The sequence below is a fragment of the Carettochelys insculpta genome, chromosome 26 (genome assembly GCF_033958435.1).
Source record: "Carettochelys insculpta isolate YL-2023 chromosome 26, ASM3395843v1, whole genome shotgun sequence".
In the NCBI taxonomy this organism is placed as follows: domain Eukaryota; kingdom Metazoa; phylum Chordata; order Testudines; family Carettochelyidae; genus Carettochelys; species Carettochelys insculpta.
In genome coordinates this window covers 9,264,663-9,283,285 of record NC_134162.1, presented here as the reverse complement: position 1 = coordinate 9,283,285, position 18,623 = coordinate 9,264,663, and the positions used below count along the sequence as shown (strand labels likewise).

Genomic DNA, 18,623 nt, shown 5'->3' with positions numbered 1-18,623 from the left:
GAGGCTCGCCCGGCTCGGGAAGAAACAAGTCAGGGAGGTTCGGAATCGGGCTCCGCGGGCAGCAGGAGCGGGGCAGCGGGCGGCACTTACCGCTCAGCCGGGCGGCGTCCTCGGGCTGCCCGCGGCCGGGGCTCTCTCGGCTGCCCCCCAGCGGAGCGGGCGGCGGCTCCTTCCCCGGGCTGCTCCTGCTTCTGCTGCGGCGGCGGCGGAGCGCCGGGCGGGGGCGGCCCCTTCCCCCTCCCCTCTCGGGAGAGTTGCCCCAGCGCGGTGCGCGGGGGAGGAGGGAGGCGCGGCCGGCCGGGCCAGCCAGCCGCTGCCGAGGGATGCCCCCGCCCCCGGCCTGGGCAGGGCAGGCTGCGCCGTGGCCCCAGCGGCCGGGCGGGGGGGTGGCGCTCGGAGCAGGCTGCCCGACCCGCGCTCCCAGCCGCTTCCCCAAAGGTGCCCTGGCCCGGGGCTCGCCCGCCACACGTACGGCCCCCCCCCCCCACCTGCTTCCGAGCCAGCGAGCCGCTGCTCCTCCCTGGGGACATGGGGGGCTGCCGTCCAGCTGTCGGGGGCCCCCCAAATCCGCATCTCTGCCCCTCCACGCTCCCCCGCAGCCCCCCAGGCGAGGTCATGCTGGGCTGCCCCGTAAGCCCTCCTGGCAGGGTAGGAAGGACTCCCGCTGGGCCCAGGGGTCTCTCACCGCCCTGGCTTTGCTCCTGGACCAGTTGGGAGCTAAAGACAGTGGTGGTCCCTGTAAGTGCCACGCAGGGGAGAGCCACAGCCTGTTTCTACCGGCGGTGCACATCCGCACATGGGTAAAAAATTTATTCTACACGTGGAGGGTAAAAATAGAGGGAACAGGGGTTGTCAGTGTTTCAGCCTGGACAGAATCCCTCCCAGCTTCTCCCCTACTCAGAGCCAAACCCAGCTCTTAATGGGGATCTCTGTCCATGAGGCATGTTATCCCCATGACATGTTTGCCCTGTTGTACTCTTGCTAGCTTCTCAGTGGTGAGCCTTTAAAGTGTCACATGCCTCAGCCAGGTCAGGCCCTTGTCTGGGATGCAGCAATGAGCCACTCTCAAACTAGTGTAGCCTTGTGCTGTCCATCTGCAAGTACCACACCTAGTTCATCAGTTGACAGATACATCCCCCAAGGAACTATGGGTGTGCAAAGCTCACCTCAAAGTACTCCAGGATCATACTGGATGGAGTAAAGCTTCAGGAGCTGGCATAAGCCAGAGGTCACCTACATGACTACTACCCCCATGCAGACAGCTGGGGATCCCCATCCACTCCTCGCATTCAGATTTTGTTGAGAAGAGCCTTTCAGAGCCCACTTCCCTTCCCTCTGCCCTGCAGATCACAGACCAGCCAGGTAATAAGTGCAAGTAGGTTCCAAGAGCCATGATTTTTAAGGCCAGAATGGAATGTTAGGATCATTCAGTCTGGCTGCACGCAGCAGGCCAGAGACCCTCAGCCAGTAATTTCTGCATCACGCCTGTGGAGTTATTCCCCATTCCACCACAGACTTGCAGGAAAAGCACCACAATGGCTGGCACGGTATAAACACCACTCCTGAGTGGTGTGACATCAAAAAAAGTCATGGTTCCCCCTTTCTGTCCCTCAGTTTACTTCTCAGAAACAGGGGGGTCTTGTTATCTAGCAGTGTTACTCTGGCCCAAAGGCAAGAGGTATTATTCAACTGCTTGGGCATCCAAAAGCTCCTATGGAAATTTGGGGTAATGAGAGAATGAAGACTTAGGACTTACTCCTGTCTTCCTCTGTTGATGGACAGTACCCAATGGAGAAAGGCAGCTTGTGGGGTTGCTGGTCAGGCCATGCCCACACCATGCCCCCCACCCCTGTGGGAGTCAAGAGGCCCTGTCCTAGTGCCAAATTTTTAAATGTCTTGTTGTGACATCAACCATCCTATTCTGCCAACTTGCAAAAGCAGCGATTACACCTGCCTTTTCCTCACTCCCCCACTGCGCTGGAATCACAGAGGATGCTTTCATTCCTGGAGCAGGCTTTCAAAGCTATTTAGTATCTGAAGTGCTTTGCCAATGAGATTATAATTCAGGTAACTGGGGAGTCCCAAAAGCAGACACAACTTCTTTGGAATATGCCCGTATAGCTAAAGTCATTGAAACGGGCCATCTTGCTGAGTCTATCATCAAGTCCCCAGTGACTAATTAGTTCCATTGTCCAGGCTATTATCAAGCACAGTAATGCTGCAAATTGCCTAAAAGGCGGTGTGTATTTAGAGTGAGTTAGGAGAACATAGACTCCAGCTCTGTCTCCTAGCCAGAGGCAAAGAGTGCACATAAATATGTCAAGGCCAGCAGAGACCACTGTGAGCATAGATTTTAGTCTATAACAAGCCAAAGAGTGGCACCCAGTAAAATCCTTTTTGCTACCATGGGACGACTGTATGACAACCCATTCAAAATGGGCCTCATTTACAGCACATCACAGGCACACCACCACCAAAGGGCTCTATTGTTTTCAGGCTTCAGGAAAGGCAGGAGGATTTCACAAGTCAGACTGATGATCTTCCTTCTGACTTTTAGAGGTGGTTCCTCTAAGTCGAGGTGAGGCCAATGATGGGGGAAGCTAGCACAGCTGCTATTTGTTCTTTAGCTCAGAGTTATCAAGTAGAAGTGGCTGGGACTTCTCTAATGGAACCTTTTTCTGGTGGAAAAAATGCCAAGTTGTTCAAAGCAAAACATGCTGCGGAACCAACACAGCTTCCACAATGCTTCAAACTGCAGAAAAGCGTCATGGCTGATTAAATTTCTGGGGGGGGGTGGGGGGGAGATAGCAAGAAAAAAAAACCTTTTGTTAATGTCCAAAATATTCTGTTTTGTCATCTTTCAGAGCAGGACTTCTCACTGAGAAATTTTTTTCATATACATATATACACACAAAACACATTTAATATATGACATAACATTGAAACTGGAATGAAACTTTATCTGAACAAAATATTTTCATTGACCCAAACCTATTTTGCCCAGGCTTTTGTTCGTGGGAAGCTGCATTTTTTTTTTCATTTTCATTCCAGTCACATTGGAAAACAAAAAAAATTAAACTTGCAGAATTTTCCGTGTGTACCCAGTTTTGCCTTCAAATCAATACCAGTCACTAACACTAAAACATGGTAACCTGCAAAGAAGGGAAATTGACTGCTAAATCCTATTTCATTGGTGTCTTTTGAAAATCCCAACCACAACCAACTGTGCTATCTTCCCGCCAGGCCCTGGGAAGCCCCTGTCATAGTGTTAATAACTTCTATTATAGTAGCACTCAAAATCAAAGTCCTATCTTGCATGGCACTGCGCATAGCTATTCCTTGCCCTACAAGAGTGTTTTGCAACTTTTTTTTTTTTTTTTTTAGTAAGTTACCCTTTTAAAATAAATAAATGAAAATTATGAGTACTGCCAGACTCCTCTCATGTGCCCCTATGGGTAGGCGTACCACCAGTAGAGAAACATGGTCCTAAGGTAATCTGATGTCTTGAAACAAGTGCCATTCAGCCTTTCCAGATTATTGCACCCTTTTCAGGAGTCAGACTTGTTTTGCATGCTATTAAGTTACACCTTACTTAATGACAAGTATCAGAGGGATAGCCGTGTTCGTCTATATGCGAAGAAACAAGGAGAAGTCCTGGGGCAACTTATAGACCAAATGATTCTTTGGAGCATGTGCTTTCGTGGGCAAAGACCCACTTTGTCAGATGCCTGCATTGACAGTGGGTCTTTGCCCACAAAAGTTTATGCGCCAAAAAAACCAAAGTCTATAAAGTGCCACAAGACTTCTCATTGACCTTACTGAATAACTACTTACATAAACATGCAAACATATCACAGAAGACGACAACTGAAAACTTGCTGACTTTTTACCACCTTATTATCAAATAAATGAATTGGAATAGAAATATTGTATTACATTTTAGCGTAAGACATATGAAGCAGTGGAAACAAATGATTATCTGAATTAATTTTTAGATTGAATTGACTTTACCAGTAACAGAGAGGAAGCCGTGCTAGTCTATACGCTATCAAAACAAAAAGCAGTCAAGCAGCACTTTAAAGACTAGCAAAATAGTTTATTAGGTGAGCTTTTGTGGGACAGACCCTCTTCTTCAGACCATAGCCAGACCAGGACAGACTCAATATTTAAGACACAGAGAACCAAAAACAGTAAGCAAGGAGGACAAATCAGAAAAAGATAATCAAGGTGAGCAAATCAAAGAGTGGAGGGGTGGGGGGCAAGGTCAAGAATTAGATTGAGCCCCCCCCCACCCCTCCACTCTTTGATTTGCTCACCTTGATTATCTTTTTCTGATTTGTCCTCCTTGCTTACTGTTTTTGGTTCTCTGTGCCTTAAATATTGAGTCTGTCCTGGTCTGGCTATGGTCTGAAGAAGTGGGTCTGTCCCACGAAAGCTCACCTAATAAACTATTTTGCTAGTCTTTAAAGTGCTACTTGACTGCTTTTTGTTTTGACTTTACCAGTGTTTTTATATAGCCTGCTGTAAAACTAGGCAAATATCTAGATGAATTGATGGACACCCCGGAAGACCTTGTTGTATCCCCAAGGGTGCAAGTACCCCTGGCTGAGAAACACTGCCCTAAGGAGTTTGCAGCGTAATAACTCCATTATAGTCAGGATGTTTATAACTTTAGTTTTGTTTTGCTTAGTAGCTCACATCAGTTAATACAATTAACTTTTGGGATAAAAGAAGTCTCTGTTAATCATCCAGTAAATTTCTTCAATTCAAAACCTAGCACTCATAATATGCATCCCACAAGACCTCCGACAAATCTTTTAGCCTCAGCAGAGATGAGCAGACTTGATTTTCCCAAAATTTTTGTGGTTAAAAAACACAGGCCAAGACATATTTCATGCCTTCAGGTTCCATCATGAAGGAGCAAAAAAGGCATAGACCTAACTTTTGCAAAATCCTTTGCAGGTAGCTTGGACCTCATTCCTCTGAGACTGTATTCGTCCCACTGGTGCAGCTCCACCACCTGTTGCGATCGTGGAGACCATATGATGTAGTTTGTATCCCTGTGTCCCATCAGTGGGGCCACCCCAGTGCTGTGGGGGAGGCACATGACAAGTGCCGGCTGTAAGCAAAAGCATCCAACACTGGGAGAAGAGCATGGATAGATAAAGGAGCTGGGAATGTTGAGCTGCATAACATGCTTTTTTCTCCCATGACTTTCCTTTGCCTTCTGTTTTTAAGAGCACCTCTTGGGGCGGGGGTAGGAGACAAATCCTGCAATTTCCACCTCTGCTAGACTGCCAGCAATCACTCCTTTGATCCTGCCTGGGTGGGAAAGAGGGAGCTGAATGAGGCAGGGGCCGAACACCCACCCAGAGTCAAAAAGAACAAATTGGACGGACAACAATTAACCAAGGGGAGGAACAATAGCCATTGACCATCCAAAAAGAGGACGGAGAAAGGCTTTGTTCTGGTCTCCATAGCAACTGCTAGGGCCAAGGGAGGAGTACAAGCAGGCTCCCTATATACTTTCACTTTCCCTTCAATCCCTGGCCCTTGGCTTTACTGAGGCAGTGATGTGGGGTTGGAGGATGGAGGGAGGCCCAGCAGACTGGGCAGCTGGCAGCATGTACTTAGCATCCTGCAAAAACAAGGAGTCCTGTGGCATCTTAAAGACCAAGATGTATTGGGCTGTAAGCTTGCATGAGCAAAAACCCACTTTGTCCATCACAGCTGATGAAATGGGCTTTCGCCCATGTAAGGTATGTGCCAGCAGGAGTTCAGTGCTGCTGAAGGAGTTGGGGAATGTGTCCTGCAGAGATCATTTGCATGAAAATACAAAGGTGTGCGTATGTAATGCCTTGTAAACAAAGCCTGCTGGGAGCAGGCAAAGCGATGAGGTTTTGTCTATTGTAAACAACGTCACAATTTATGCTATCACCCAATGTAAGAATTGTAGAAATGCTTGAAGTTTTGTGGGGGTACAGGGCAGTCATCATTACTGTGTAAACTATGGATTACAGAGGGTCCTCCCCCCCCACACACAAAGCACTGGGTGAGTGAAAAGGGGTAGACACGGGTTGAACCAGAGGGCTGGAAGCCTTTTAGCTATATAGCTGTAAGACTGTCAACACAAAAAGCAGTCAAGTAGCACTTTAAAGACTAGCAAAATAGTTTATTACGTGAGCTTTCGTGGGACAGACCCACTTCTTCTGGCTATGGTCTGAAGAAGTGGGTCTGTCCCACGAAAGCTCACCTAATAAACTATTTTGCTAGTCTTTAAAGTGCTACTTGACTGCTTTTTGTTTTGATAGTGTATAGACTAGCACGGCTTACTCTCTGTTACTATTCAGCTGTAAGAGTGGTTTGACTAGTTCTCTCCCCCATTGTTCACAGGTAGACCTAAAGATGGGTCTACAGTTATTCTGTGAGAATCCACCCTGGTGGATACTGAGATGCTGTGGCTAGGCTCAGAGCTGAATGCCAGTGAGAGCTGGAATCACAAGGTCTTGCCTACAGCCAAACTCACAAGACAGGAGTGGACAGGTGGCGCGACCAGCAGGAGGAGCAGCAGATGGATGGCGCCACTGGCAGCTGGATGGTAGGAGGAGCAGCAAACGGATGGACAGCGCAACTGGCGGCCGCCCAGTAGGAGGAGTAGCGGATGGATGGCCAGCGCAATCGGCAGCCAGCCAGTAGGAGGAGCAGTGGACGGAGAGCGTGACCAGCAGCCGGCCGGTGGGGAGCTGGTAGGGAGCAAGCAGAACGCCAGACCAGTGTAAAGGGGGCATGGCCTCAGGTTCAGTGAGGGAATGCATCAGGGTGATGTGTCAGGGCCTGCGCGGACTGGACCAAGTTGTAAGTGGGGCATATGAAGAGAGGTAAGAAGAAAGTTTGGGTGTGTGGATTGGCTGTTCACAGTATTGGACTGGTGAGCCTGAGAGGCCAAGGACATTGCTCAATGCATTTGAGCTGGGACAGTTATTTGAGGGTTGCTTATGAACTCTGCGTGTGGTATTTTCCCAAGCTTATGCCATGTGACTTTTCTGCCTCTTTCATTAAAAGTTTCTTTTCTACACTCAGACTGTGCGCTTGCGAGTGGGGAAGCGTTGCCTCTCCGGCGCACCCAGGAGTGCGTGAATTTCCCAGGCTACTGGGTGAAGGCTTGAGCCGATTCTGTGCAAGATGGATGAAAAGGAACCCCTAGATGTTGAACCTGGCCCTGGTTGCTGCCAACTCCTTCTGGAAGAAGGGTTATACCCACAAAAGCTTCTGCCCAAATAAGTCTCTTAGTATTTAAGGTGCCACCTCTTTGTTTTTGCAGAGACAGATGAACATGGGCACTCCCCCAAGAGCTGCACATAAGCCAACTCTCATGAGCATGCGAGGCAGGAGCTCAGCCCCGCCCCTCCTCTCCCAGGCAACCATGAGCTTGCTCAAAGCCAGGCCGCCTGTGGATTAACCAAAGACCAGATAATGCTACCAACCACCCCCTAAACGGTAAAGCTCTGCATCTTCATTTATCACATTTTGGCACTCTGCCTCAGAAAGGTTGCTGACCCCTGGCTTACGTAGACGAGGAACCCCACCAAAATCAGCCGACCCATCTGCACGAATAAGATACGATGTAGCAGCACAAACATTTTCTTCCTTCAATCCAATACCACCAGGCTTGAAGTTGTCATCAGCTTCCACTCAGTGGTTGACTCCTGGCTCAGTAAGCATCTTGCCTGCCTAAACAGGTAGGACCAAGCCCCTTGCCTTGACCTGGGATCAGGTTCATTTCCCAGTGTTCCATTCTCCACTGCAGAAGGAAGCCAGAATGATCAGGAGGGACAGGCCAGGCAAGGATCTTGCTGCCCCTCCAGTTTGACAAGTGCCTTCCCCTTTGCACGGGGGGCTGCAATATTCCAGCCTCCAGACCTCAGGATACAATTGTCGGAGTCATGGGAATAGTTCAGACAATAGCTTGGCCCTTTTGATGCTGCTCAAAAGGGGTGAGAAAAAATATCAAACCTCACTTCCTGCAAAGAAGTGACCCATTGTTTGGAAGTGGACATGTGCTTAGTTTCTCACTAGGTCTTACCCACTAAAGCTCATTACTAAATAAATAGATGTGTTAGGCTTTCAGGTGCTATAGGACTGTCTAGTTTTTTGTCAACCACTCTGGGGAAGCTGCAGAATGAGAAGCTGGAGTCTCATTGACCAGATGCAGCTGACGTAGCTTGTTTATTACTCTCTCTACCTTTCTTTTTTTTTTTTTTTTTTTGGCCAAAGCATAATCCTAGAAACGAAACTGAGGCAAAGAGACTAAGAGACAGAGTGAGCAACAGATATTGTTTCAATTGCTTCTCTTGCTCAGACACCAGAAGACTTGAGAATCAAAGGGGTGTCTAATGCGCCTAGGCCAGAATCTGCAGTCAGCATGGCACAGAGGACAGTGGACAAGAAGGCTGGAGACCTGCATTCAATTGGCAGCTCTGCAGCTTGCCTTCTGGGCCACTCACTTTGCCTTCCCATGTCTCATTTTCCCCCATCTATCAAATGGGCATGATATCGACCTCCTTTAGAAAAACAGCTAGCTATTGTATTAATTATTATCACTGTAGAACTTCCTATGATAACGAGACAGCGACCATCTTATCTTGCATGCCTGGGACCAGGAGAGGTGAGCAAAAGATCTCCAGAACTAAAGGAATGAATCTCGAGAGCTTATTTATGCTCCAGGACCAGACTCAGGCCAACGGCTCTCCACCTTTCCATTGTTCTGTACCCCTTGCGTACCCCAAGTTTGACCTCACTTAAAAACAACTTGCTTACAAAATCAGACATAAAAATACAACAGTGCCACAGCCACACTTTCATACTGACAAACTGCCACCTTTCTCATTTTTTACCACATGGCTATGAAAGAAACCAACTGAAATATAAACATCACGCTTACACTTCAGTCACTGTATGAAAGTTTAGTTTTACTGACTTTGCTAGTGTTTTTTATGGAGCCCCCTGTTGTAAAACGAGGCATATATCTAGATCAGTGGTTCCCAACCTGGTGTCTGTGGACACCTGGGGGTCCACGAAGGTATTGCAGAGGGTCTGTGAAAATAATAAGAGAAAAATAAAAATGATCATAGAAAATAAGAGAACCTCTGCTGGAGAGCTAGAAGCTGTAACAAGCTCCTGTCTGCTGTGATGAAGCATACAACACAGATTGACCACTGGTTTACACTCACGTTGCCAATGTCAGTTGCAAGTTTGGACACTCTATAGAACAAATTTAGGTCCCTACAAACTAAAGAATTTCCAAGGTTAGTTTGTAATTTCCAACTACAACACACCTCATTAACGATGTAAATGTTCCCAGCGGTTTAGGAACCCAGACATCAGCCTGGGACAGGTGCAGGAGAAGCAGACAGTGGCTGTATGCTTAGACTCACCTGAGCCTTCAAAGACGGTCAGAAAGAGAGACTAAGGCTGTGTCTAAACCGCCAATTGACTTTTTCCCTTCACAAGTGCTTAACACCTCCACCCACAACCAGAAAGATAAAAGTTTTGCAAGTATCAGAGGGGTAGCCATGTTAGTCTGGATCTGTAACAGCAACGAAGGGTCCTGTGGCACCTTATAGCCTAACAGAAAAGTTTTGAGCGTGAGCTTTCGTGAGCACAGACTCACTTCATCAGATGCATCAGATGAAGTGAGTCTGTGCTCACGAAACCTCATGCTCAGAAGTTTTGCAGTGGCAAGTAGAGGTGTGAACAGCTTGTCATTGCCTGCAGCCCTCTCCTGTCAACAAGGTGAACCTCACTCCCAGGGAGGTGGAAGTATTTTGTCAGCCAAAGTAAGGCCAAAGAAAACACTCCCCTAAAAAAACCCATGGGGAGGGTGAAATAGGAAGATAACCTTCCAGAATTCTGCCCCCCTAAATAGTTCTGTTGCAGGGCAAGGCCCGCCCCTGCAGCAAGTCCATAAATCCTGTGGATCTCACTAGATTCTAACAGACCAGAAGGAGGCATGAACCGTTCACATGTCCCAGGTAGCAACGCCCCAACGCACACTTTCTCCATGGCTTGGGTGGACTGTGCAGCCAGCACTTTCAGCCGCAACTGACTTAGGGGTCCCCTTTCAAGAACAATTCCCAGCCTCCTGGGATGCATGAAGTGGCTGTGTTAATGTTGCACAGGAGCTCTGCAGGATGTAGGGAAGGAGTGGCTGAAACATGACATGATCTTCTTGGAAGAGACTGGGAGAGAGAACTGTGAACTCCGATCCAAGCCAACCTACTCTTTGGATAGTTGGAAGTAGCTGGTGAGAGTCTTAGGCCAGACAAAGGAGGTGATCAGAGAGTCTTCCACCCTGGGGTCAGCCTAGAACAGTGGTAGGCAACCTGTAGCCCAGCAGGGTTGTGTGTGTGACTCATGGGACATTTTGTTTACCGTCGCCCACTCACAGAGCTGCCAGATTTCACGGGTTTCCATCGACATAGCTTTTTTTTCTGCTGGTCTTACTGAAGTAATACACAGGTAAAGCGAGGTGTGTGCAGACTGGCTATCACAGTCAGTGCTGAGTGCAAGCAAAGTGCTGCTACAATTCTATGTAAATTCTAGGTGTGCAAGTGCCATTACCAAAACCACCCTGTTCCCAGGAGCCCATCTTGGGTTTGACAATCTTGCAGCCCACTGAGATGAAGGTGGGCCGCTCCTGCGTCCTAGCCTAGGTTGCCCATTGCTGGTCGAGAAGGCAGCTAAAGGTGTCCAGAGAAAAGCAGATTCACAGAGTCTACACATAGATTGGCCTTTCCCCTTACATTTACATGGCCCACAACCCCTTCCATCCACGCACACGGGACACCATGGGATCCTCCACCTAGTACTGCAAAATGAATCACTGCATCTAACCCACCCATCAAAAGCTCCATCCTAATAGAGGGGCTTTTCTTGTCCCCTGTTTGTTTTCTATTTAGTCGCTTTGTTCTCTCCATCTTTGTTCTCCTTTCTTTGGTGCTTTGTGCCAGCGTGCTCTTTGTTGCAACGGCTTTGTTCAGCCTCTGGCTACTCCTCTCTTTGATGCTTTTGTCGCTCTCTTCATCTTGGTTCCTTTCTTTGCCTGGTAAGGGTTTTTTAAAAAAAAAAAGCTTTTGGTTGTTTTCTGCCTCCACCATTTGCCTGGGTTTTTATCTTTTCTCCTGCCTTGTCCACTTCTTGTGTCACATGGTCTTGGTCCTGATTGTCCTCAAATCCACATTTGTCTTGTTTCAGGGCATGGATTTGCCTGTCTTTATGGTTTTCTTAAGAATTTCCTTAGCAATTCTTTTCCCCTTAGTGTGGTAGGTTGCAGAAGATGATAATTGCCTGGTTTTAATTAATTAGTGTGTGTACTCTTTAGATGCAAAGCAGTGCAGAAGTGCAGAGTGGTACAGCTAATTATTATTGTTATATTAAGGCTTATGGAGGATTTAAATTGTAGCCAAGTGCTTGCTTAGCAAATTAATATCAAACAACCAGATTCTCTCTTACCACCAGGGCTGGTAAAACATCATCAGATTAACTTGCAAACATGGATACATGCAGACTCACGTGTTCCCTCTAATCTGTTTCACCCCTGTGTGGAGTATTTTTTGTGTGTACTGAGGCATGGGCAAATGTGCACCACCAGTAGAAACACAAACCGAGCTGTGCGTACTGCGCTAATCAGCTGGGCGGCATCTGAATCTCTCCTGAGTGGCTGCACAAGCACACAGCTCATAGGAAACACTCCATGCAGTTATTGTAGCCATGTTGGTCCCAGATTCTAGGGAGACACAGAGGGTGAGGTAATATCTTTTATTGGATCTTGGTGAGAGAGACAAGTTTTGAGCTTACACAGAGTACATTGCAGCTCGGGAGGTGGGGGGGGAAATAAATCCCCCAGAAACGTGATGGCAAGCTCTGTGTAACCCAGAGGCAACCAGTGTAGGGATTTGGTGCGTGGTGGGGGGCACATGCCCCTGCCCCACCCTCTCCTTCCCCACCCATGACCCACCCCTATCCCTTTCCCAACCCAGCTCCACCCGTGCCCCCCATTGATGCAGGCTGCCCCACTCCAGGAGAGGCCCCCACATTCATCAGAAGTGTCACGGTACTGACAGTGAGTGCGGGGGCAGGGGGCAATGTGGGGAGTGCATGTGACCCCCTCTGTATTCCCTCCTCCCATGTTGCCTGTGGTGTAAGCTCAAAAAAACCCTCTCTCACAAAAGTTGGCCCATTGGAAGATATTACCTCCCCCACCTTGTCTCACAAATGTAGTTGTACACACACAGCAAGAAATCTATCCAGAACACTGACCCAGCCAGTGAAACCTGACCTAAGCAGCCATCTCCAATAAGCATTTTCCCTTGTCCACCGCGGCCACTGTAAAGAGGACTTGTAATGCGGAGGGGAATGGGTTTCTTATTTATTTTTTGCTCCTCTCTGGGCACCACATTTCAAGAAATAGGGGGAGAAAATTGAAGAGGGTCTAGAGAAGAGCAACAAAAATCATTAGAAGTCTAGAGTAGTTTTTCCTCAATGGTGTCAAGTGGCAGAACAAGGAGCAATGGCCTGAAGTTACAGAAGGAGAGAAATAGGTTCGGTATTAGAAAAACCTGTTTCACCAGGAGGGTGGTGAAGCACTGGGATGTGTCACCTGAAGAGGTGGTGGAATCTCCATCCCTAGAAGTTTTTAAGTGCTAGCTTGACAAAGTCCTGGCTGGGATCACTAGTTGGGCTTGATCCTGCTTGAAGTAGGGGCTGGACTTTATGGTGGTGCCTTCCAGCCCTATGATTCTATGAGAACATGACCTACCAGGGAAGACTGAAAGAACTGGGTCTGTTTAGTTTGGGAAAGGGAAGACTGAAAGGGGACACGAGAACAATTTTCAAGTACCTATAAGGTTGTTCCAAGAAGGAGGGAGAAAAATTGTTCTTCTTGGCCTCTGAAAATAGAACAAGCAGCAATGGATTTAAATTGTACCAAGGGAGGTTTAGGTGGGATATTAGGAAAAACTTCCTATCTGTCAAGGTAATTAAAAGCAGGACTCAATTGCCCAGGGGGTTGTTGAAATTGCATCTTTGGAGATATTTAAGAGTAAGCCAGATAAACATGCTCCTGCTGTGAGAGCAGGGGACTGGACTTGATGACCTCTTGAGGTCCCTTCCAGTTCTAGTGCTCTATGATGGATAGTAACAGAGAGGTAGCCACATCAGTCTGTATTCTAACAAAACAAAACAGCAGTCACGTAGCACTTTAAAAACTAACAAAATACTTCATAAAGTGCCACATGACTGCTGGTTTGGTGTTCTGTGATGGATAATGAAAACCTCTTTTTTTCTGCTTGTGTTTTACATTATACATTCAGGCCTTACCTCTCCTACAGAAATCTAAAGAACCAGTGCGAATACAAGAGTGAAAAAAGAGCAGTTGAGATGGGATGGGCCATTTACTTTGGTTAATACAGATTTAGCTCCTTGATCAAATAAGCTTTTAGATCAAGGATGTCTTTGCTAAAGGTTTAACAATCAAGGTGGGAATTTTTGCAAGCTGAAGAGGACAGAAAGAACCCAGTTTGCCTCTGAGTGAGGATTCTGCTGTGCTGACAGGTGGAAAAAAATATTTTGACTCCTAAAGTGATACCATTTGATGGGCCTGGTTCTCTACCATGGCTCTGTTTCACACCGGTGAGATTCCAGTGACTTCTGTAGAATGAGTCCCAATCAACGTTCTTTGGAAGCTGGGCACTTGTGGCCACTCAGGAAAGATTGAGATGCTGCCCAGCTGAGGTCCCATGGTTCCTTTGTGTCCAGCAGTGGTACACAGTCATGTGCACGTAAAATTATTCTGTACATAAAAGGAAAAAAATCTGCTCATGGATGGAAAAGATGAGCAGGAACATTGCTCCTGATTTACATTTACACTGGTTTAGATCAGATCATAAATCAGGTTTTTGTGCAGACAGCACTGCTGGGGTCTCATTGTCATTTTTAGAGACCCACTTTAAGAACTAGCTGCTAGTTTGCTTTGATTTAAAGTGCCAAATATTTTCCCCACAAAAGCACTGTGTCCTTAAGTCTACTCATGCTGGGATTCCCGATAGAGCAGGAAGCAGCATGACACAACACCCTGGACTTCAGCATCTCTACAAAGTTTTGAGCCTCTGCTCTCCAGTGCAATGTGAAATCAGGGATGCATCTTTAGTTCACAGTATGCAAAACCCACCTCCACTGAAACTCCATTTAGCTCACTGCAGCAACAGCTGTTAAACTAAGGAAACGGCCAAATTTAGCAACAGGATGTACCCTTCAGATAACACGATCAATATCAAAAATAAGGCCTTTCAAGTGAAAGCTAAACCCATCTGCTAAAGCTGGGCGTCTTAGGAGATCAGTGCTGATAGGGGGTTTGACAACATTCTCTTCAACACCCTGACATCTCTTTCCACAGGGTGATTTTTTTTTTTTTTTTTTTTGCCTGTGCAACTTACAGTAGCTTGAGAAAACCTCCCCCAGTTTGTGGCCACCGAGTTTCATGCCATGGAAGGGTCTTGGTTTCCCAAGTGTGGGATGATGATGCAAAGGGGCAGAGGGGGAAAAAGTGACACAAGAATGTCCTGTGTGAGATCTGAGAAGGGGAGTGGACGATTCTGAGTGCACATACATGGGTTATTTCATGCCTGGGCTGACCACAGATTCAGCCCCGGAGACTTGGCTGCTTGTTGGAGTAATAAAAAGAGAAAGTTTGACTGTCGCAATCTAACATGCAACAAAACAGGCGGGCTGTCTCCAGACAATGGGGCACAGCCACCATGCTTCAGTTAGGAGGCATCCTGGCATCTCAAACTCCACCATGGCCAGTCCCACCCCTGGATGAGAAAGGAGGAGGGCTGGGCACAGGGCTAGTGCCCCTACTCCGTAAAACAATCCCAGCTACAGAAACATTGCCAGCAGTTCAACAGATTCTGCTCCTGAGAGAAAAGGAGCCCTTGTCTCGAGGGAGTATGATGTGCTGCAATGAAAGATGGGATACACCTGGTCAGACTGGAAAAGATTGGCCAGGACAGGGGACGCTGGCATCTGGTTATCAACAATCTGTGAACCAAGATGTAGGAGAGGAAGAGGCAGTGTAGGAGTAGCTGGAAACTCAATTTTGTGAGAAAAAGGGGAACTGAACCCAGGTGCCCTGAGTCCCAGTCTGGCACCTTAGGATGAAATGCAAAAGGCAGATGAAACAAACGCCCAGAGGGAGGAGGGGAAGGAGCTGCTAGTGGCAAAGAGAGCGATTTTTGTACCCCAAATACAGCTCGCCACCCTCCTAGCCTGAAAGGTTGCAAAGCACAAGCGATATCACAGGCATGGTGCAGGAGGGCCAGACTGTGAAGTGGAGATAAGCGGCACACTGAGGAACAAAGGCAGAGAGCCCAAGACTGTGGGTAGCTGTGTTTCTACAGCCACCTCGCTAGCAGTCTTCTCTGAAAGCTGAGTGCTTGGGCAGCCATCCAGGAGAAATTCAGGTGCCACCCAGCTGATTGGCAGAGTGCCCACAGCTAACCATAGCCAGTAGCATGTGTTTCTATTGGTGGTGCACATCCATACATGCCTCGGTGCACATAAACAAATTTATTCTGCTCATGGATGGAAAAAATTAGAGGGACCATAGAGCACTGTCAGTACAGGTGAAAGATAAAGGAGAGGCCACTTCAGTCACCCTGCCCTGACAAAATGGCCCGCTGCTGTATGGGCACAGAACCAGCTAAGCCGAGGAGAACCTGCCCGGCCTCCCCCATCCTCGGCAGGGCCGAGCCTGGTTTTCTAACTGAGCTGGCAGAGGGAAGGGAAGAGAGCCCCAAGCCTCCTCATCTTTGTATCTGCAACCATGCAAGGAATATTGTTCAGCACCACACAAAAGCATCCCTGAAAATAGAAGCGCCAGGGCCAGGCCTGCCAGTGGCTGTGTGAGATAACGTCTACTTGCAAACACTGGTGCCTTTGTGCGGCTGTCACTGCCCCTATTGTTCCAGAGCCGATTGCCTCGGGGATATTGTTCCCTTCTTTTGTCTCGGCCCGGCTCCTTTTTGTTTGACTTTACTTGCCATTTCATTCCTCTCCTTTGTGCTGGGGTTCTCTCTTTTGTCTCACTCTCCCCATTCTCTGGGCGATTTGTATTTTGCAATTGTTCTGGGCCCATTGGAAACACAATGCGCTCAGGGCTCTTTTCTCTCCTCCATTCATTACCTATTCAGGTGGGTTTGGCTGCTGATAGGTGCTAAGCAGAGAGGGGCCTGGCCCACTCTGCCACAGAGATGGGCCCTCCCGAGCTTTGGGGGAACCTGGTGCTTTGACCTGAGCTAGTGGGGGGGAAAACTGACTCACCACCACCAGTACAATCCCAGAGCCAGCCGGCCTGTCAGTGCACTGCTGGATTCAACTCCCCGCAAAGGCCGAGGTTATTCAGTAAATAGTAATAGCCAGTCTAAGCACTTGCCCAGCAGTCACATCTACAACTCAGTCAATAGGATGTCATTGTGCTAGGTGCTGTACAGACCCAAAGGGGCAGCCAAGCCAAATGTGAGTCATGCATTGACACTGTGCATCAAGGCACAATGCCCAGAGTGGGGAGCCAGTCCCAGCCCCAAGAGGCGGAAGTGCCAGGGGCAGAGTGGGGCAGTGCCCCACACCCTGACTCCAGTCCCCATTAGGAGCACCAGGCGGACGGAGCAGGCTGGTGCACATGGGGCACGAGTGGTCCCTCCAATAGTTTCCATCCATGTGCGGAGTAAATTTTGTTATGTATACCGAGGCATGTGAGGATGTGCACCACCAACGGAAACACAGGCTGCCCATTGTAGGTGGCCCTGGGCGCTCTGCTTATGAGCTGGGCGGCACTTGAATCTCTCCAGGGTGGCCGCGCAAGCGCTTGTTTTACAGGGAACAATGCTGGGGCATCTGTTTTACTCCAGGGCTCCCGGGCAGAGGCCTCATTGGCCCCAGGGCTAATCCACCATGGCCTCTGCACTGAACCAGAAGAAGTGCACGTTTGCCTAGGCCAGGGCCCAGTGACAGATGAGTCTGCCTGGACACGGTGACCCACCCAGACCCTTCGCCCAGTCCTCTGGTGGAAGTTCTGATCACCAAGCTGTGACAAGGACAAGCAGGAGAGAAGAACAGATGTGTGCACAGTTCTCAGCCAATTCGGGGTTACTTGCCAGCTGCATCTTCTCAGCTGGTGGTTTTCATGCATTGATGGCACAGCACCGTGGAGGGGGACAGCTACCAGTTACCGCATTTGACAGGGGCAGACCTGAGCATCAAGACCAGCCAGCTCCATGGCAGAATCAGACCTCAGGTCAGCCAACCAGCACAGCCCTCTGCCCACCAGACCAGGATGTCAACAGAGGGCCCTACAGGGCATCAACACAGCTTTTTTGTTGACAAAAACCGTCGACAAAGGCGTTGTCATTGTGGAGAGGCAGAACGCTGCCAGCGGAAGTGCCGAGTTCAGACTGTCAACAAAACATATTTTGTGTATAGACACTCTGGGAGTTTTGTCAACAAAACTCTCTAGTGTAGACATAGTCTTGGATGCTAGGGATGCCTTAGATTTCAGGTCAGGCTTATGGCCTGGCTGTCTGTGGGGGAATTCATCCTGGGACCTCTGGAGCTTAGAAAATGAGCCTCTAGCCCGTCAGCTGAAAGCCAGCTGGAGAAGACTCACTATTCACTCTGTATCTGGTTTCAATGCACCATACCCAACAGTTGTGTGGATTACACTTATCTGCAGATATGACAGTCTTGCTCTCAATCACCCTCATTTTCTGTGTGCAAGACAGAACCTAGGCCAGAGGGTTCTGAACAGCAGCGAACATTGGGAAACCGAGTGACATTTTCTTGCAGACGATTTTCATTTTGTGCGTTTGCCATCCAACCCTGTCTTTTTTCTGCATTTCCATAGGGCCTGAAACAATGCCAGCTCCTCCTGGGGATTTGCACATTCAAATCCTGCTACCATGCAGCAAGGCCAATGGGGCAACTGTCCCAATGCCCTGGGAAGTGCTGGTGTACACACACACACACACACACACGGCTGCAACCTGTGTGGCATGTTCCAAAAGGAATTCACATGTGTGCTGTGAAAGAGGCGAAAAGAAAATCACAGGTTGGCATTGCATGCAGCTCTGGTTGCTGGGGGCTGTAGGGACAGGGTACACAGCAATATTCCCTGGAATGCTTTCCAGCTCTGTACAGAATAAATTTTGTTATGTGCACCAAGGAAGGTGGAGGTGTGCACCACCATAGAAACACATGCTGGTGGCTGTGGTGCTCTGCTAATCAGCTGGGTGACATTTGAATCGCCCCTGGACAGCCGCCCAAGTGCGCAGCTTACAGGGAACACCTGTGGACCCTGCCACATCCCCTGAATCCTGGACATTCTGGTACTTCTGGGATGCGTGTCTCTCCCCCACCCCACCAGCTCTTCAAAACAGCGTTCACCATCCACCATCCCATCTCAGTAGGAGGCAGGGGACAAAGTCAGGGCAGAAGTGGCCTGTTGGGCTTTGAACTCTCTGCACGGCCTGGCAGCGCAGGGTAAGGGGGCTGTAGGGCTGGTGGGAGGAAGG

At 48.6% G+C, this 18,623-nt stretch overlaps 1 protein-coding gene across 5 annotated transcripts in view; it reads right to left on the bottom strand.

Moving 5' to 3' along the window:
• SOX13 (SRY-box transcription factor 13) overlaps positions 1-18,623 on the bottom strand; it is an 85,137-nt gene that overhangs the window by 56,911 nt on the left and 9,603 nt on the right. The window contains exon 1 of one of the 5 annotated variants that reach the window (XM_074977625.1): positions 91-285. The exons of the other annotated variants lie outside the window; for them this stretch is intronic. The gene's annotated coding sequence lies outside the window, so the exon portion shown is untranslated. Of the gene's footprint in view, positions 1-90; positions 286-18,623 lie in introns of those variants that run through there. 5 annotated transcript variants of the gene reach the window in all.